Raw genomic sequence first — 20,734 nt, 5'->3', positions numbered from 1 at the left:
AGGTGTGTAATGCTGATGTGTAGCACAAATGAGGCAAACATGGTTCCATCTCATTACCATTAATTAGAATTTGTGATTGTATTTTTTTGTTGCTTTGTGATTGCATCATTATCATTGACCCTTTTTCCAGTGAACTGCAGCTATTGGATTTATGCAACATTGTATATTTTCCTTAGTAAATTAATAAATGACTGAGGAAAAAAATTGATTACTATGTTTCCAAAACCATTTTTTTTAAAGAACTATTATCCTCTGTTAGACCACCAATTAAAAATAAACGCCACTTTCTGCAACTATCTCTGTAGATTGAGTTCTCAGATATTTTCATAATTTTAGGTCAAAAGGATTTTATTTTTTTTTTCTCTGCTAGTATCAATTTTATCCAAAACGACGCAGTAACTGGAATGATGCAAAAAACCTGAAAAGAATCTCTTATAGGCCTACATACACAGGAACAGAGGAAAAGCATTGTCGTGCTTGGCAATTTTCTATAGCCCCCACATCTTCTCATGGGTGGGTTACACAAGTAGGTTACATTATCTAAGGAGTTCCAACGTAAGTACAGCTTGAAACTCTTTATTTATCATTTTTTTTACACAGAATGGGGGTGGCAAAGGAGAAATGATCATAGGTTTAAAAAATATGGTTGGTATGACTGCAAGGTATGAAATATGGAGTTGGAATGAGCTCCAGGCATGTTTATCCATGAATGTTGACTCAATATGCCGGCTCATCCATTTATAAAATATATAAAATTATTTATTTTGTGTTGGGTTGTCTGTGATAACAGTTCTTCTTAAATTTTGATCATGCTAAAAAGCAATTTTCAAATGAAATATGTTCATATATTGTACCCCCCCCCCCCTTAAAGCAAGCAGTGAGATCCAGCTCCAGATCCCGCTGCAGCGACCCTGCTCACTGCAAAGGCTTAATCACTGCTGTGGAGGGTCCCCATGAGGAAAAACTGGGGTTTAAACTAAATTCATATTTAATAAAATGAATGAAGTAGTAAAAATGGATGAACCTAAAAGCAGCAGGAATATGTAAAGTCGCAAAAAAAATACAGATAAAGTCATTAAAATCATGCATATGAAACATATTGAAAGAATCTTTTAGAAAAACGTTAAATATCAAATAATATTTTTCTAAATCTCAACTTATAGTAAGGTTAAAATGGTAAGTATTGAGCCTTTTTATAGTAAAATAAACGACCTCTGCACCCCTCAGGCTCTCTGGGAGGCTGTTGCAGCGACATGGACCATAATGACTGAAGGAGGCCTTGACATATATTTCGGTTCCGACTTTAGGAATAACTAAGAAGCTTGCACCTGAGGACTTTAAAGTCCATGCGGGCTCATTCTGTAAATATCACAGGATACATTTTAAAACCCAAGACCATAAAACATTTATAAATAATTGGAAGACCCTTCAAATCAATTCTGAAACGCACAGTAAGCCAGTGTAGCCATTTAAAAAAAAGGATGAATAGATGGTGTTACTACCCTTTGGCTAAGCTCTGGAGTAACTGAAGGTTTAAAATGCTCTTTGAAATGACAACAAAAACCAAAGGTCTGTTCTGGTCGAGCTGTAAGAAGTTCTCTACCTCCATCATGACCGTAATGTGCCTCACAACATAGTCAGACAGGTATGCTCACCATGTTCAAGCTTCAATGGCGTGCATCCAGTAGACAAAAAAGCACCTGGACATGAGTCTCTTCTTCAGAGGTGGATGCTGTACTGATGCTGATATCATAGCTGTTCTTCGCTGCACTGTTTGGATGACCTCATTACAAAAAATTCATGATTTAAAGACAGAAACCAAAATAAAAAAGGAGTAAGGACTTGTCTATGTCATAAATACGATCTTTTTCAAGCTGCATTTTTATCTGCTCCTGATTCAAAGTGATGTCAATAAAGAAATACTCAGAAATGCAATTTTATGCTTAATTTTCTTCATATATGTCCCCCATAATGAGAAAAATGGCACAAAAACATGTTTAAAACCCCAAAAATATAATTTTCATTAGAGTGGGCTTTTAACCATTTTTATCTTGGTTTAGAAAGTCATAAACGATGCTATAATTATGCTTGAAATACTTTAATGTCTCCACATATCTGGCCATGACAAAATCTACAAGACAATGACGCAGAATCAGCATCACTGTCAAAACCAAATTGTGTAGTAAAGTCAGTCAACTGGGAATTCATTTGGTCAATCATATCAACACAACAACCCAGTCCCCCATTCACTCCCATTTTACTGTGAAAATACAAGGACACATTTTTACAAAACTTTTATGGTCTAAACTTATTTAAAGAATATACTGTAGGAATTCTAGTCGTACGCAGATGAATAGAAATAAATAACCGGCTTACACTATTATATAATTTTAAGTATTGTTTTGGTCAATTTTCAAAAGTGGTACGTTCCTTGTAAAAGTATTGTTATTTCACCGCTCAAGGCTTTAAAGCAGATAATAAAACAGAATGTCAAAATAATGCTAGGTAAGAAAAATGCCATTAGCGATTTTTTTTTTCTCCAGGCTGAGTAGAAAAGGTGTAAGGGTCAGGGCCCGAGATGATGTCACGCAGCTGGAGGAGGCAGGTGGGCTAACTACTCTAAAGGGTGAGAATAAACTAGCGTGTGTGTCACTAATGGTAAGGTAATGATGCCAAAGGTTGAAACAAGGGAGACCTCTCGTCTTTTCCCTCCAGATTTCACAATGTCAGACTGAAAAAAACGAAAATAGCTGTATCGCACAGCATACATTTAATCATTCTAAAGTTAATAGACAAAGGCAAAATCCCTAAAAGACATGGAGTCATCAACAAGCAGAAGTTTTAGAGCAATCAAGACACTTTTGCTCAACTCAGTACATCAGCGTCATGTGAAATCTTGTATATTCACGAAATAATACATTTAGTGAAATTTACCAGAATTTTGCCATATATGGTCATGTTATGTATTTGTTTGTGTTTTGTTGATGCTTTTTAAGCCTACATTAAAGACCACAGTGTCTGGCTCCAGATCAGGCGGTTGGACAGAAGCCATCATGTCTAACATAAAAAAATGTCTATATTGTTGTAAAAGCCTTTTTTGAAGGTACAAATGGTTTCACACTCTTTTTTTTTTTTTTTTACGTAAAGATTAAAAGTGATAAAGTGTGACAGACTTGACGGCAACTAAACGCAATTTGTGATACGTATTAGCATCTTCCACCTGTGTTTAGATGCAAGGAGAATTTGTTGCTGGACGCTTGTCCGAAAACGTGTTCATAAACCTGACATAAGTGGGAGAGAAGCTACTGTCCAAAGTGTTTAGCCTCATCGCTACATGGAAGCATTGACTGCATCTCCTATTTACAATTCATGGAAGACACTGATGATGCTGAGATATTTGGAAAAGCTCAACAAAAGTAACCATGTCTCCATGTCTGGGTTCATGAGATCATTCAGAGACTCTCCCAGTACGGTGAGGTTCACCATCTGCTGCAGGAGCGGCAGCTAAATGACGGCCGCTTTCAGCTGTACTCTCTCCGCGACTTCGTGTGACGACTTGCTGTCCTGCATTAGTCTAAGCTCTGAGGTCTTTTTTTCAAATGCCTCAATACAAAAAAGAAAAATATTATAAAGTTCTGGTGGAGAACAATCAGATTCTCTTCAATGTTATTTTTGGACTCCACCCGTTGATCCACGCCTCAACACAAAGCTACAGTAGTTCCTGATTGGTTGAAACAACACAAAATTTTCACCAAAGTTCAGATATTTGAGCTCTGATTATTTGCTATGTCGCCTAAAACGCCATGTCGCCAAACCGCCACACCTGACGCTAAAATCTTACCGCAGGACCTCTGACATTAACTGAACATTAAAAGTCGACGCCATGCGAATTGCTTTCAGTCTGAACGAAGCTTAAGAGAAGAGAAATGGTGAAAAAGGAAGGAAGGAAAAGACAGGAAAGGAATTAATGATATGATAGGAAATACAAGAAGAAAACTTCTGATATTAAAGGTTAGTGTTTGTGTATAAGAGACTTAAGGTGACTGACCATGTGACTCACTAATGAGGAAGTCCACCACATCCTTTAAGCTTAATTTTATTTATTTTTTGCACAGTGATGGACAAATTTAAAACATTTTATCTTTAGTATTTATATGAAATGGGATGATCTCTGTGTTTGCTCAAAGAAATAATCAAACTCCTCCTATTTGTTTAATGTTCATAATATCAAATTATTTTTTATAACTAAACATTTGGAAATTATATCATTATTAATAGTAAAAAATGATAATGAACATCTGTTATGGACTTTTAAATAAACACTAACAAAAACTTTTTTTATTAAAAAAAAAGGATTTTCAAAATAAAATAACAAACCTTCTTGGTTGTGGATTAAACCTTTTCCTTTACACTTTCTTAAAAATTAATGGAATGCAGAAGTTGCAATTTCTCACCATTACTTGCACTTAAGACACTTCCATCAACTTGACCCCTGTGCTTGCAGACTTTAGCCTACACAAGCTCCGTGTGAGCTTTTATTCTTTTATTTATTCAAAGCTTTCTGCTGCGCAAACCAGAAAAAATTGACATGACACAAATTCTTCACCAAAGAATAAAACTCTAACACTCAAGCCAACAAGGTGACACAATCTACCTTTAATAAGTCAGAAGATTGTGTCACCTGACACAATCTTCTGACTTATTAAAAAGCTTTAAACGTCAGCGGCTCTATTAGACACAACCAACATAAAAACTTCTTTTGATGCTCATGGCAAGGTCAGAGGCCAGAAATACATAAGTAGCTTTAAATTGCTTATAAGATTCTTGGAAATTTGGTCAAAAATGTTTGCATTGTTTAGGGAGCAATACAAGACACAAACTGTATAGAAGCCAATGTGGGGGCGGACTTTAACTTTACCAAAGCCTCTTGTGATTTTTTTTTTGTTTTGGCAAAGTTCGTTGTTTTATTTGTGGGTCATCCTTTTGGAACTGTAAAGTGACAATACGAGGAACCAAAACACATCTTATTTCTCTGCTAAAATGAACGGGTTTTTTTCAGCATTTTGTATTCCACAGAAAAAGACAAAAATGTCTTGCTTTCGTGCTCACATTTCCTCCCCACCACTCCTATTTAATTCGGTTCTGCTTAAGCGAGCATCAAAATTTATTTGGTCGCACTCAATATTCATTTTAGCTCTGCCCAACAGGCTCCTGCAAGCAGATGGGGGACAGTTTTTAGATGCTTCAAGAATCTGAGGGAATGTGGAATTATTATTATGCATTGTCAGTGTTAAATAACTAGTATAATTATCCAACATTTATTAGATTATTAGTGTTAATTAAATGCGTATTTAAATAGCACAGAACAAGCAACGATTGGAATGCAGTGCCAAGGCCAAAAAAGACTGAAATATGTGTTATTTTGATTTTTCCTTTCTTATATTCTGGAAACATAAATGCTTTTATATTGATAACCTGATTGTTCAGGCAAATCAGAAATATTAAACTGTTGAAATCTTTGCAGTGTTTGGCTCTCCTTTTTCTAAAGAAATGTAGATTTTGCACACTTAAAATAAATCTTTTTATTTTATTTATTTGCGTGTTTTATCTCTACTGTGGTATAATTCTAAATATTTGCACAAAGCTGGTTTTGATTTTGATAAAGACAAATGCTTTGCCATCTTTTGTCTGAAGGATTAAAGTTGGGATTATGAAAACACTGAGTTCTGGATTATTTACTTTGCTGGTATTGGCAGATTGTTTTTGTTCATTTTTTATGGTCAGTCATGTTGACAAATATAAGTTTTCAATTATAATGGCACTTTTCTTTAATATTTTTTCCTAAATAAATATTTTTTAACAGTTAAAATTGTTATTTCTTATGGAAAAATAATGTGGAGGGGAAAAAAAGCTTTTTATTTCCAGCCTTTTTTTCTTTACGTTTCTGTCAGTTTCTACTAATACGCAAGAGAGCACCCTTCCAGAATAATTTAATAGCCATCAGTTTTGCACACGGCCAACTGTTCTCAGAATGACTTGGAGTTGTTTACAGTTCGTCAAAGGATGTCAGTCAGATCTGGCAGTCTGTGCAGACAGACACACGCTGAAACCCTGAAACTATAGAGCCTGCACACAACAAATCCCAGATTAATCCTCGAGTGCTTCTCGGCACAAAGAGTAAGGTCAAGCACAGAAGTGGAGCTGTTACTGTAGCGACTGCATTCTGCAGCAGCAACAGCAGGACTAAATAAATTCAGCTGCGTGACTGTCAACCTGGGATTTTTACTGTAACATGACAGGCCCTTCTGTGATTTAACCCTGATGAGATACTCAGGGCTTTGCAGTAACTCAATGGCCGCAGCATTGCAGTCCAATCAGAGCAGTTATTCTCGATAAAAGGGATCTAGAGGAAGAAAAGAGAGTCATTTAGTAACCCCACTGCTTCACAAGCTCACAAATTCAAGGCAACCACCCCCTTCTTCAATGCCAGATTTACAACAGCCATAAATATTTAATAAGACTGTTTTTTCTTGCTGTCTGTCAGGATAGAGAATTGGAGTAAACTCTCAGCTGCATGGTGAAAACAACTGAGAAAATAGAACTAGAATTGGAACTGTAATGTGACTATCCTAAAATATGAGTCTAAATATCTATGCATGGAAAAAGGCTTGTGTGCCAAAAGAAAAGCACATGCGAGAGCCAAAATGTGTCATCCACTTAAAGATTAATGGAAACAGCTCTTGGACAATAAATCAGAAAAGTTTTCCTCTGATTTGGTGAGAAATCGACTTTCCTTCTGACTGACTTTATGTCTGTTCTATTTTTGCATCGTGAAACGTTTTTTTTTGTTCTTTTTTTTTCCCCCTCCAGCAGTCTAACTTCAATGTACAGCATGTGGGTGTTGGCAGTGTGGACCGTCTGCATCGGAGTGTGACATCGCCACCAGCGGAGTGGATTTCTTGTGTCATCACACAGACCCACTACCACCTCCACCTCCTTTTTGAGTCGTCTAAACTATGTCAGAATGTTATATCTTCACCAGTACTTGCATTCTAATTGCTTAAAGGGCTGAAATAGGCAAACAGACGATCCTGATGTTATGTTAACTCCAGGGATCTGATGTGCATGCAGAAAGGCGCATTCACACTGGATTGTCGTTATCCGATACTAGCGCACGTACCTACACTTGGAAGAGGCATGGTGCAGAATTTGATGTATGAAAGACTTAGTGTCATGTAATTCCAGTCGGACACAAACCGCAATTATTAATTTGTCCACCATGATCAATTTTTGAACGGTTGGCTCTTATAAACCACATTCAGCCGGACAAGCAGGGAGGGGCTTTCTCCTTTCGGTTTTCTACTGTTTACAATCGCTTGTTCGCAACCTACAGTTGGAAGAGGCTTGATGTGAAATATGGAAGCGGTGCAAGTCCTTCAATTTTTTCTCCAGGATTTTTCTGTCACAGCTCTGTTCCTGTAAATGTAAGCCTTGGTGTTTTATAATTCCAGCTGTGCACTAGCCGCAATAATTTTGAAACAGTTGGTACTTCTGTACTATGAAAAGGAGACTACCAACACATAACCGACAAATCGGAATCCCTGATTGGTCACAGTTCACGGTTGTTTTACGAAAACAAAAACTCAGTGGAGATAGTTTACCTAGCAACCGGTTGAACTTTTCGATGCTAAATTAATGCCCGCCCGCCAGCCTGGACTTAAAAAGTTGCGTAGCAACGTATGAACGTGAGCGTTCTGGACGCAGAAGCGCAAAATTCTTTTCATTTAAAGAGGCTGATTCAACCCGAGTCCATGCAGCCAGTGTGAACCCAGCGATAGAGTAGTCCTGTGCGTGTGAATGTGGCTTAAAACTCAGCCCAACCTCCTTAAATCATTTGTCTTTTGCATCGGAGTGAATTGTAAAATGAGTAAATAATGACACCTTTTTACTTATTGAAGCAAACAATCCCTAATCCCTCTAATCCCCTAGAACAAATTCCACAATGGCTTCCCCAAATTTCCGTGCTTTAGGTTGTTTGATGATCTCAAATCATTTGAAGCTGCATGTTGGTGAGCAGCACAGTGTGAGCTCTGCCTGGATTTGTGCAAAGTCTGCATGTGTTCCAGGGCACGCGGTCATGTCTGTGTGATTCAGCTCTGCTACCAATACACACCTGTGAGACGGGCAAAGAAGCTGAAAATGAAGGAAGACTTCTTTAAACTGAGGATGCAGTATAATCAATATCATCACTGACTGAAGGAAGAGCTAGTATTTGTTTGACTATCGATTATGTAATTGAAGCCAACATCCTTTTTATGGGTTTTTGTTTTTTTTTTACATTTTCACAGCTCCAAACTCAAGCCCTGACTCAGCAGTTCAAGGAATCTCAAATATATGATTTCCTTTTTAAATTTGCGTAAAGCTGCAATGCATCCACCTATGCACACCATCAAGGTGTGTTTTTTTTTTTTTTTTGTGGGGAAAATCTGTGCCAATGTTTCCAAAAAGCAGTGCATTCTGGCAGCAGGTTATGTTTAGAGATCTAATCTTTAATCCCCTGCCATAAACTATAATTATTCTGCTCCAACTCTCACACAGTTGATTTATCCAAACAGACTCTGACAACAGAGTTCTATCCATCCATCTACCAAGGAAAATATGTGCACGGTCTCAGTCTTTCACCCAGAAATCCCACATTTCTACTAAACCGTGTATTATGGTTTTTGGTTTTACTTCCATTTTTGACTCTGTTTATACTCTTTCTGTTTCTTTCTCTGCACCTCCTGGTTGCGAGTTTATCTTGACTCCTTTTATAGCAAAGCATTATCGTCTTTAAAAAAATTTTTCCTTCATTTGTTGTTTTTCTTATCTTTGTTTGTACTCGTGATGCTCTTATTCAGTTTTAGACAGCTTTTCTTTTCTCCTTATCATAATACTTTAGGAAAAATCTACATTTTTTATTCTTCCACTTTTAGAGTTCTGGGCAAAATAAATTTGAATTAACCAATAAATTGGTTAGTTTACATGTTTGCTTTAAAAAGAATCTAACTGCCATCAACAGTTTTGGCCACCTTGCTATCTAAACGCTGCTTCCTAAGAGCTCGACTGTATGGTGTTTCTCTGCCTGCCTGCCCTTCAGAATGTTTGCGTTCAGCTTGGAATATCAGATGGAAAACAAAAAATATTGGCCATGTCCGAATTTCCTTCCTACTACCTAAGTTATTATAAGTACAAAATTAAGTACTATAAGTAAGTACTGATGAAGGAAATGTGAATAAGTTATTACAAAAAAGTTAAAACACTTTTTTTTACATGAAAATTGTTCAAAAGCAATGCATTGGGGTCTATTCATCAATTTAGTGAGCATTGATGCACACTGGTTTTTCCCAGACTTCTGGGAAATTTCTAGCACACTGGAATTTGGAGTATTAGACTTGGACAGCACTGAAAATTGGTAAACAATGACGCACTGAATAGTGGGTAGTGAGGGAATTTAGACTCAACCATAGTTCTTGTTGACTGCTGGTATTTTTGTCATGTTGGATTGACAGCATTCTGAGGTCTAAAGTATCAACACAACTGTATAAAAAAATTAATAAAACCTCATAAGAAAGAAGCATGTAATGTTTTGTTACTGACCTGACAACAAAGTAATTGCAATTATTTATTTTTATTACTATGCTAATGAAAATAACTTATTTTTATTTTTAGCCAGAATTTGTCAGTTAGATCAATCGATCAAATTGACAAATTCCCACTAAATTTCTTGCTATTTCTTAGCCATCATTCTGTGAAGACATCAATAAAAATGTACCTACGAAGTGCTATCTTTCTTTTTGGGAGTTTTATGTGGTGTTTTTGACATTTTTGCTGCTTCTAAATGCAAACATAAGTTGCTATAAAAATTGACTTTCTGTTGCTCAGCAAGCAAGAATTTGGGTTCCTCTACAGGTAAAAACAAACTGAAGTGACTCTCAGGTGTAGCTTACATATATATTTTCAGAAATGCATTTATCTAAGTGTAACTTTTGTTTATAACAGAAGCAATTAGTCTAAAGATTTTGGCTCTATAGGAAAGAAAAATGCATTAACAGCCAGAAGCAGCCTCAACATTTTCATAACGGCAGATTCTCAATAGAGTTGCCAATGTTTCTTAACAAATCTTTTTTTTTTTTTTTTTTTTGTCGCTGTGGGACAAAACTACAGTACAAACAGATGCTTTAGCAGAACAGGGCAGGAAGCCATCATCTAACCAAACACGGCCTAAAAAACACACACAGGCACATACAGGGACGCACACACACAAACACACACCCAGCTGGATTTACAGTAGGTCTACTGTCTCTACTGTGAAACTGCAGTTGCAGAGCGGGTGACAGAGCTAAAATATTTATACCCAGATCTTAGCAGTCAGTTCTAAGAGGGGGAAAGAGAACTGGAAAGATGAGCAAAGGCTAGAAGGGAAGATATTCGAGGGAGAAGAAAAAAACGGCTGGGGGAAAGAAAACAGTGTGGAAGAGGAGAAGCAGAAAAACAGACAAAGAGAAAAAGAAAGAGGGAGAAGGAGAGTGTGCAACACAGCTGCCAAATTAATCTAGGGCAATTCGGGTTAAAAAAAAAAAAAAAGGGGAGAAAAAAAACTTTATTACAAAACCCACTCTACGCATGTGTAAATCTGTGTTTGTGTAATTACAATCCTTAAATGTTATTTGACGCTCGAGCCTCTACCTACTATTAAAGTGACATGCCAAAGGTTAAAACGCACATAGAAGCCTATTTGTTTATCTTCATTGGGATTTAACGATTACGTACTCGCCGCATCACTCCCACTCGTTCTCTTGGCATCCTCTGCTTCGCTCCTGCATACATGCATCCGTCTTTTTTCTTCATTTCTGCATCAAACTCCAACACTGAGGGATTTTGTACAATAGAGCAAGGGCGTGGGTTAAGAAGGTGGGGGGTTGGCACAAACCAAAGATCACGGCAGATGGTGTCCTGTCTTAACACGCGTACGCACAATTATTAAAAAGAAACACCCCCTCAAGCAGAAGGAAATGGATAGCATGCACATGTGCTGCAGTACACATGCATGCATGCACAACTGCATTTCTGCCTGAATTAGCCATTGATCATTCAGATTGGCATGAAAATATATTTAAAAAAAATGAACTTCAAAACATACATAAATAAAAGCATTTTTAAGTTTACCTAATTTCGTGTCGGTTTTTACAATCATCAAGCAAAAAACAAAAAACAAAGTGCGTCCTATGCCTGGACAGTTTGACCCACTCAAGGTTTGACTCACACAAACAACCATGAAAAACTCTCCCTCACTCTAAAGTGGGATTTAAAATAATCATTCAACTGAACATGCATGTTCTTAACGTATGAAAGAAGCTAAAGCAGCCTTTGCCTCCAAAGGAAAAAAGAAAAAAAACAACAACAAGCAGAATGCAGAGGCCTCTGGCGGGGCTTAAGCTAAAACCTCCATACAGACACCATCAAATCATTTTTTGCCCTTAATTTCTGCTATTTAGATGAAGAGTTTCCATGCAACAAATAAAAAGTCAAAGATTTTCCTCTGAGGGTATTATTAATAAATTCTAAAAGCTAGTTATTAATTACATATTAGGAGGTCAACTTATTATTGAGCTGGATTTGAAAGGCTAAAATTAAAAGAAAAATAAGTTTGCTCAACATCCAATTATTGCTTGAAATCTCCTTTTTATGATGAGCAGCTGACTGACACTGTTTTCAGATCAGTTTTGTTTAGAATGTGTAGATGTCCTCCTTTGCTTGATCAGTAATTGTTTTACTACAGACACCTAAAATCTGAAACATGCATGTAAGAAGAAATAAAAAGATCCACTGAATTTTTCTGACTTTAAGTAGCTCAGGTATACGTTGCAGCAGAAAAAAAATGTGTAATAAAGAAAACATAATCACACATTTTGGGAGAAAATAACTTAACAAAATGCTGAAACAAAAATGGATATTCCATATTGAAAGGCGAATCAAATAGAATGGATCAATTCCGCCAAACCCAGCATAAGACTCAGCAACTTTTTTTTTCTTCTTCTCGGTTGCTGTCAGTAGAAAATACTAATATGCACACTTACAGCGCCCTCTAGCGGCTGTAGTTCCTATTAATGTTCTTTTAATCACATATAAGTCGCATCTGAATATAAGTCGCACCCCTGGCTACAAAAAAAGGAACTGAGACTCTGAAAAATATAGTAAATCAAATGAAGATCAAGAAAACGTTTAGGTGCATTTTGTAAAAGACTCAATACTTTTGGAACTTCCTCATACGGTAGAGAGCTAACAGCTAGAGATAGGATCTCTCCCAAAAAAAAAAGAAAATTGGGATCTGAAGCCCTAATGAGTTGGAGTGAAGAAAGAGACTGTTCAGACGCAGCAGAGGGTTACCAAAGGGTTTTCAACCTCCACATCCAAGAGAGCATTAAACAGGTACCAATGGGGGGCCGAATGGACAATGACCATAATTTCCACGTTTTTGAGGCTTTGGCACCTGTGGGAGCACCAATCCATCAACGTGGTATAGTGGGAGCTGCAAGTATGGGACCTGTTGGCATGTGGGACTCTCAAGGAGTCTCTCAAAGCAGCAGACTCACAGTCCAAGCAGCATGAAGGTGGAAAGGGAAAAAACTTTGGTCTGGAAGGAATTTGGTGCGCCATGGAGATGAATTATTGGTCGACATCAGTGAAATTCCTGGAAACCATTGGCCCCCAAAACAGTTCTCTGACCCTGACCAGAGCAGTGTTTTTCAACCTTTTCTGAGCCACGGCACACTTTAACCTTAAAAAAAATCCCGCGGCACACCAGCATCCAAAAAAATAAATAAATAAAAGGAGAAACTCATAGTCTGTATTGATCTACAGCCCCTCCACAATCTCACATGCATTTTTGAGATAATTGTGTCAGAAAAAGCTGGAAACTGCAGCTGTTTTTTTCTAAAAGATGCAATAAAAGTTAAGTTAGAAGATTTAAAAAAAGTTTGATGTGTGTTCGTTGGTTTCAAGACGTTTAACAACAGATTTCCTGGTACCGTCATTCTTATCAAAATGTCTTTAATAAAATAAAATAAACGCAAAGAAAAAGTATTTTACGATCTTTTATATTCTTAACTACTCAGTGTTTTATCAGGGCCTGTTTGGATGAACAGAGAGCTGAAATCCTGGAGATGGGAAATGTTTTTAGATCAGTTAATGAGGGCAATTTCCCACGGCACACTTGACCATCTCCCGCGGCACACTGGTTGAAAAACACTGGACTACAGGGCTGGTGGTGACATGTTGACCTGGACTAAGGGCATTGTTGAAGGAGAAGAAATCTGCTGGGCCTTTTTTTGCTTTCCTGCTCTAAAAAGGCAGCTGATCGCTGATATAACAGGGCAGCTGTGGCGCAGAGGCAAGCGGTCAATCTGTGGTCGGAATATTGCAGTTCCGGTTCCCGGCCTGACCCCCCGCCAACGTGCCAAAGTGTCCTTGTGCAAGACACTAAGCCCCAGGTTGCTCCTGGGCGTTCTAGGTCGGCGCCAGTGTTAGGTAGCGTAGCATTAGTGTGTGATTATGTGTGTGTGTTTATGGATGAATGGAACTTGATAAATCGACCAAACCTCCCAAAAGGGGATTTTAAATGCTTTCAGTCAATGTTTCCGTCACTTTTTTAAACGACATCTGCATACTCCAGAGTCTAACTACAGCAATGGCTTTTGTCATCCTTCCCGACAACAAAAAAGTAAAATTAAAAATTAAGAAAAACATTTGTACAGAGAGTGATTATATCATACCTCAGTCAGGCCATCTGTCTAACAGCGAAAGCTTACCTAGAACTAGGTCATGCAGGACAACAATAGTGTGAAAAAGCCCCAGCAAAGCTACATAGTGTTAGTCATTGTGGCTGCAAACAATGATGGTCACATTTTGGCATCCAAACAATCAAAATTTTAAACCAAATTAATTGAATTCAGTGTGGGACTTTAAAAGAGAGCAATGCAAAATCAAATCCTCTAAAGCTTAAGTCAGCTGATGCAAATATGTGGAATAGAATTCACTTAAAGCTTTTCACTAGAAAAGCAAAATAAAGACTTCAAGTTATTGCTGCCAAAGGTAACATTTACTCAGTTATCATAGTCATTTGGGTCATCTTTTTGCCTAAACAATTCATGGTCAGAAATGTCAAAAATAATGTTTTATTATCAAATGAAGCAAATGTTTTAAGTCAAGATCTTCTTTTTTTCCCTCTTTTTCCCCAAAAAGTTGATTTAGTCTGTGATGTCAAGGTACCAAAAGCTGACTGTGGCATTTAAGGCTTTTATTTCATCCCACTTGGCAGAAATTGTTTGTACAAAGACTTGGGGGAGTGATTAAATCAGAACCTCAGTCAGAGGGTGGATGACAAGACACTGGGGCTTAGCTGGCAAGAATGCCGCAGTGCAAAGCAGCAGACAGAGCCAGATAAAACAGAGAGGTTTTGCATCTTCAGACAGGAAGTGGGGCAGAGGTGACGACCTGTCGTTAGCTTTTCCTTCAGGGTGGCCCCAGGTGACTAACAGATAAACATTGTAATTGCGTAAACGTCTCATTGAAATTTCATTTTTTTGACATGTCCGATAACTCACGGGTCCATTGGTGGATAAAATCCAACCTCTTTCTCTTTGACAGACGTGCAGCATCTCCCCTCTGAACAGCTACTCTCTGTCAAAAACATTTTGTCAGTGTCAGGCCACATGGTACCACTTTGTCACTCTGCTTGTCAAAATGCGAAGTTTTGATTTCGATAACATCATGGGATGACTGCACTTGACAATGCTGCAGGCTCATTGAGTTGCATATTTTGCTTTTAGCCTCCACATGTTTTTGTGATACACAGATTGTGTGATTCTTATAGGCTTTTTTTTATAGGTCTGTGTTAGAAAATGACCAAAAAGATAATGTATGCACAGCTGCTGAAGTGTCTGCAGATGTTGCAACAATAATTTCTCCATTTATAACAGAGATTGAGTGTCTCTAGAAGAGAATGTGATTTTGAAATTATTTGTTAGGGGTGCTTTCCATCAATTCGGATTTTAATTTCTCAGATTTTCTGCTTTAGTTTTGCAGATTTGATTTGTTGTTTTTACTATGGTAAAGACTAAAAGAAGCAAACTCTGCTCCGCTTGCTCCCTTTTGCTTGCGCGAGAAGTCTGATGTTTGGCAACAATGTGAACACCAATGTGAAGTCAAAAGGGAATAAACTATAAATATAGTTACATTTTTAAAAAGAAATCCTCAACATTTTTTGTGTTTCACCTCTTTCTACTCATGCCATGCCTTCCTCCTTTTTCTGGAAAAAATGTCTTCAACACTATCATTTCATTTTAGCATCTGTCCTACATTCTTGTCCTGAAAACCAAACTCACTTCTTTGTCACATCTGTTTCCCTCAACTACATGTCTGTTTGAGTCTGGCCCAATCCCTACTCTCTTCCCTTGAGAAATACTCTGGATCACTTTATCCATCTTCCTCCTTTAGCTCACATTCTACCTGAGGGGCACAAACCACTGACAACAGATTCAACGTCACAACTTTTAGATTCATTTCCCAATTTGACTACTCTATTTACCTCCAGAACATTTGTAGCAAATTCCTCCTTCGGTCTCACACTCTGTTTGACTTTCAATGCACTCCATGATAAAACAGCATTGGACCTGCTCCCAATCGAAAAGCCATCATCTCTTTTCCATCTGGTGTCTAGAACACACTGGATAACCTCCTCTCTCTGCCTACAAACACACCTTCCTCTTCTCCCTCTTTCACCATTATTAGTCCAATTTCCACAGGAATTTTTTAGGCCAACAGCACTCTCGCATTATAAATTCAGCTTCACGTTCAAACGCCCTTTTTGAAACAACCCTCTTCTTTTATCCTGACTAAAAGACCCATGCAGATGAAAATCCTGTTTTTGGTGTTTTTAACATGTTCTTGTAGCATTTTTCTAATGGAGGAGGACATATATGAAGAAAATTAAGCCTTAAAAAAATCACACTTCTCCGTATTTCTTTATTAGAGTCGCTGTGAATCAGGAGCAGACGAAATAATGACGTTTGAAAAAGAACGTATTTGTGATGCAGAAAATATGATGGGTGGACCACAAGCTCCCTGCTCCACTTCATTCCGATGCATCCACTTGTAGAAAAGAGATGTAGAACGTATGTCTTTGTTTGGCATCTGGCTCAAAACTGAACTACTGGATAACTCCAATATTGCTCGCCATTTTTGTTGGACCAGTGATGTTAGGTTGGGGTTGTGAGGCGCTGTAAGTTAGTGGGAGAGAGTAAGCAAAGGGATGATGGGAAAAACGACCCTGCCCACAACTCAGAGGCAAATTTCTAATGGACTGCTGCTGCTCTGCAGAAACTGTGCTTGGAAACGGCATAACAATAATTAAAAGACCACTGGGAATGCTTTTAAAATAGATCAAAAGATGATCAGAGAACCCTGGACTGTGGCTCCCTTTGGTTGCATCATGCTCATACTAGGCACCCCACCCTTTGTCTTGCACTTTGATTTGCCAAACCAAACAATTGTATGAAATCCAAAACTTATTCCAAGCTCTCCAACCAACTGATCAAAGTCAGATTGAAAGCCCCCTTGATCCCCACTCTCTTCCATTTTTGCCATTTTTGTTTTATTCCTGTCCTGTTGCTCCTTTTCTGTTTTCTCTTTACAGCCTCGGTCTGCAAAAGGTCTGCTCTCCTTTTACATTCTGACAGAAAAAAGGCCTTCACCAGTTCACACATTCATACCTGCAGAGCCGCATTATGTACTGCAATGAAATCCTTTAAATCTCTCAATGCTCATGATTCTTTTAAAGTCTTGTCAGCAAATAAGTTTCAACCTCATTTTCTTGCCCAAGGGGGCCTCCCACAAGTTCCTGGCAGTGAAGGAATGACAGTTGTTGTGAAACATGACTGCTGTATTGATTGCACAGAGCTCTCCAACAGCTGGTAGGCTGAAAGAGAGCACGGTGAGCCTTGGCCAAGAATGGGATGTAGGGGAGTGAACGAGTGTGAATGACCCCCAAGAGTTATCCCTCTCAGGATCTTTGCATAATCCCCCCTGATGGATGCAGAAATCGATTTGGAGGGTGTGGCTGGGAAAACGAGGCCACGAGCGGGTGTCGGGTAGGAATTACTGATCTGAGATTATCAACTCTGCTTGACTTATGCTGACAGTCTTGAATATTACAAATAAATGTTCTGAACCAGAGTTTTCATCAGAATTATTTTATTGTCAGGGGATCAAACTGAGGGATTTGATGCTGAAATGTACATGAATTTAGGGTGACAATTTTAGACCAAAGATTAGCATCCAGTGAGATTGTTCCTATTTGTCCTTAAAAAGTCTTAAAACAAAGAACATGACTCATTCTTTTCAGATATTTAGCAAAACTAAGTTTGACAAAATGCAAAATCGTCATGAGAAACACCTTTACTGCTTTAATGGAAAATAAAATGGTAAGAAGAGGAATTTTGTAGCACAAATTTTGTTGCAACAACATTCTCAAAAATGACCTTATGGATAGTCGAGCTTAAGTCTAAAGTCTAAACACTAGTTCAACAACACCCATGGTGTTCACACTGGACAAGCAGGGAGGGGCTTCTTCTACTTCTTTTGCTACTTTTTACTAGTGCCAGTCCTCCACCTGCAGGGGTAAGAGGGTTGGTGCAAAATTTCAAAGTGGTGCAAACCCTGCTACGGTTTTTTTTCTTTCACAGCTCTATACAGATTTTATGAAAGACTTGATATCTAATAATTTCATCATGGCACAAACTGTAATTATTACTTTCTACTCCACGATCAGTTTTCAAATGGTTGGTACTTCCGTGAAATAAGATGTGAATTGAATTGAAGTTCAAGGTTTTTACCACTGATAGCAACTCATTTGAGCCAAGAGTTTTAGCAACAGCATCTGGCATAAAAAATATTGTTATTAAATAAAAAATCACTCAAAATTTAATGCAGTAAGCAATTGTGTTTGTATGTTTTTTGCTTTAAAAAATCCCCTTTGTCAGTCTGGCCTTTTTTGCATCCTATTTCATAACATGGAACCATCTCAGGACCCAAGTGTGACGTGATTTAATTAGGTCGTTGGAGCTTGACATGTCTTGGCCTCAGAGGACAGAGGTCGAGCCTGTATAATCGCACCGCTTGCTCTTGTCATTAACTTTTCAGGAGCTGCAGAAGCTTCCAATGGCGTGTCCTTTCCAAGACTCCAAAGGTGGTCCTGTTCTCGTTTATTTCTTTTATGGCAACCAAACCTAGCCACAGCTGTTTGCTAATGTATGCCAACAAATAAAAGCTAAACACACTTTAGAGCTTTAACAATACAGCGTCCCTGAAATGTGGCTTTATGTTATTCTGATGAAAATTTCGCAGCAACAGCAGGGCAGTGGTTTAGCCCAGTAGGTGGTTGTTACCTCGGTCTGTTTGGCTTGCACTTCATGCCAATTCCCTATCCCCCTTTATCGCTTATGTGCGATTGCAATTGATTGGCTCACCATTCCTACAGGAGCAACATCAGGAATCTTGGTGCAAAGGAAAATGCGTGGACAGAGAGCGAAATGATGTGTAATGTGGGAAATACAGCTGTGGATGTCAACCCATGCACACTTCTGTGTAACTGAAGAGAGTATGGGTGGTGATCGATCAGGCCAAGAGGGAGAACGCCAGAGGATTTCCTTATTGACTGTATAGTAAAAGCTAATTTACTGGGTATAAGAGAGGGATCCACTCAAATGCCAAATTAAATGGTTTTTTTTTTCAAATAAAATGAAGATGTACACACACAGTTCAGAATTTGCTGCATTAAGCTCAAACCCAAAGTCGGCATCGCTTGATCTGCGCAACATGTTGGGCTCATGACCCACCAAAAGCTCATTTTAATGAGCATGGCTTAATGCCGGAGAGCTGAGGCACTGCACTCTTTCCCCTGTCCCCCCTGCATTTCCAGACAAGCGTGTGCACGCACAACTCTCCGCCGACAATGCAACAACCGTGTTGAAAATGATTTTTGAACAAGCTGCTCCCTGCGGTCCATAGTGTGTGGGCGGAAAAAAATCTGTGGGGTCCACCGGTCAGTAGTCAGACACTGTTGCTGCTATGGCGTGAGATCTCTCACTCTCACAGACACACTCTCAATCACAAACGTGCACTAGTGCAAGGAGGAGAAGTCACTTTGCTCTCACGTCAGGTGAAGAGTAGCGCAAGGAAAACACAAGCAGGAAACGCATGTGAGCGCTCATACATCATCAGTTTTTTTTTTATTATCCCCTGCCTGATTCCTCCCTCGACACTAAATCCCTTCTGCACATCTGCCCATGGCGCGTTCACTTTGCCTGGCCATCCTCTCAGTGCAGAATGCAGGGTAAACACCAGCCTGGCTTCATGTGACACTTCAAATCTGTGAGCACAGATTTAATCACTGGGGTGAGCCTCCAAACCCGAGCGTGCAGGAATAATAGTAATTGTTGCCACAAGACACTCAGCAGGGGGAAAAAAACACGCTTCAGTGCGCTTGCATAATTCATTTTGAGAGTTTTTTTTTTTTTTTTCTAATCAAGCATTGGCGTGCGCAGGGCAAGCAGGTACGTTCTTGCCTCTACTGCATGAGATTGATCACAGAGGGACCAAAATCCAAGAAACAGACAAATCTGATTTTAAGATTATCAAAATTAATGCATAATACCTTTATTTGCTTCCCTTCCAAATGACGCGTCCGCCGGCTGGAGCGAAGCGAGGCTTTTATTATTTATTTCTTGTCCAACGTTGCAGGCTCAGCATCCAAAGCGGGAGAGGATGACTGAGAGAGATGGAGCAAGCACCAGAGAGGCAGAGGGAGGGAGGGAGGGAGGGAGAAAAGGAGAGAAGGAGGGAGGTGGGTGGGTGGGATTGGAATTGAGGATGCATGGACCTTTGCTTAGAGTAATGTAGTTTAACTACTGCAGTGAGCATCCGCCTCTGCAAAGAGAAACCTGCAGACTCGCTCCATCCATTCGCCTTTTGTTAACAGGTGTGATGGTGAAAACAGCCCCGATCCACTGAATAAAACATGAGGTGCTGCTCTCCAGCATGCAACACAGGAGAATGAAAAAAAGAAAACTGCATTTTTCAACCATCCTTGTCCAGATCTATCCTGATGAATGGACAGGCAGGGAAAAATAGTTCTGTAATGTAAACAGCCCCTGACAGAAGTTAATTATTTAACATTTGGACATGAATGCTAAGAGCAACAGCTCAATATATATATATATATATATATATATATATATATATATATATATATATATATATATATATATATATATATATATATATATATATATATATATATATATATATTGAGCTGTTGCTCTTAGCATTCATGTATATATATATATATATATATATATATATATATATATATATATATATATATATATATATATATATATATATATATATATATATATTTATATATCCTTTGTAACTCAGATGTACCTGAAAGAGCTTCAGAACAATGCATTCTGGGTACATTTGACAAAAGCATTTCACTGCAGCAAATCTCTCCATGGAGGTAAATGGTTTACCAAAACCAAATAAAAATATGACATTTAATCATCAAAGGCTTGCTTTATTACTCTGTGTTTTACTTCATCAGATTACAAAATTCTTGATCTTGGAATATTTT

At 38.3% G+C, this 20,734-nt stretch overlaps 1 protein-coding gene across 1 annotated transcript in view; it reads right to left on the bottom strand.

The window, feature by feature from the left end:
• Nucleotides 1-20,029, bottom strand: part of elfn2b (extracellular leucine-rich repeat and fibronectin type III domain containing 2b) — a 109,731-nt gene extending 89,702 nt beyond the window's left edge. Inside the window, exon 1 of the mRNA XM_023957625.2 lies at nucleotides 19,754-20,029. The gene's annotated coding sequence lies outside the window, so the exon portion shown is untranslated. The remainder of the gene's footprint in view (nucleotides 1-19,753) is intronic.
• Nucleotides 20,030-20,734: the final 705 nt, after the last annotated feature.

This window comes from Oryzias latipes, chromosome 8 (assembly GCF_053564925.1).
Source record: "Oryzias latipes strain Hd-rR chromosome 8, Olatipes_Hd-rR_3.1".
NCBI classification, from domain to species: Eukaryota; Metazoa; Chordata; class Actinopteri; order Beloniformes; family Adrianichthyidae; genus Oryzias; species Oryzias latipes.
The sequence above is the reverse complement of the archived record's forward strand: the minus strand, read 5'-3'. Positions and strand labels throughout refer to the sequence as shown.